The sequence below is a fragment of the Meleagris gallopavo genome, chromosome 1 (genome assembly GCF_000146605.3).
Source record: "Meleagris gallopavo isolate NT-WF06-2002-E0010 breed Aviagen turkey brand Nicholas breeding stock chromosome 1, Turkey_5.1, whole genome shotgun sequence".
NCBI classification, from domain to species: domain Eukaryota; kingdom Metazoa; phylum Chordata; class Aves; order Galliformes; family Phasianidae; genus Meleagris; species Meleagris gallopavo.
This window is the reverse complement of record NC_015011.2, coordinates 62423180-62423932: the sequence shown is the minus strand read 5'-3', so window position 1 is coordinate 62423932 and position 753 is coordinate 62423180.

Here is a 753-nt window from a genome sequence, read left to right as displayed (position 1 = left end):
CCTTCTCCAGGTGCCTTCACTTGAGCTGGAAGGTCAACCACATGGCCTCCATAAGCTGGTGCACCTTGGATAAATATTCTCTGAATGCCCCTGTAGGTTCCAGCCTGGAATCTGGATACGTAAGAAGTAACATCTCAAATCTGTCACTGATTAAAAGAAATGGGAAGCACTCAGACCACTGAAGCAACATTTATTAAGAGGCTGGAAACTGAGGGAAATTTTGAGGCAGACACTGACAGATCCTCTTCTACAACTGCAAATCCTCCACTCATAGATGTGTTTGTAATCAATAATATACAGATATGTCATGAAAATATTCAACAACTCAAGTTAGCAGCCTAACACTGTCACCTCTGTTTTCACTTAGCACCTTTGTAGCACAAAAGCTGAGCAGTACACAACAAAAACGATAAGTTAACTCTTCAGATACTGTCCTTAAAGCCATTGACAATTTCAGTTGAGAATGCTGTCAGGAGAAAGTGTCTGTGGGAACAATCCTCGAGAAATAACACCTCATCACTGGGTTCAGCTGTTTCACACAGATCAAAATCTGTGTTGAAAAGTGAAAACGAATTTGGCTAGCTTTGCTCCTGCCGAGTGATCTGCTCTCAACGGCAGACAAAATCCCTCATACAATCACACCAACTCAACAGCAGAAAGCATACTGACTATCAATATAAACATCTGAAGAATTGTAATAGGTTAGAAGTAATTTTGCCTGTTTTTAGGAAATGGGATGGTAGTCTCATTAGA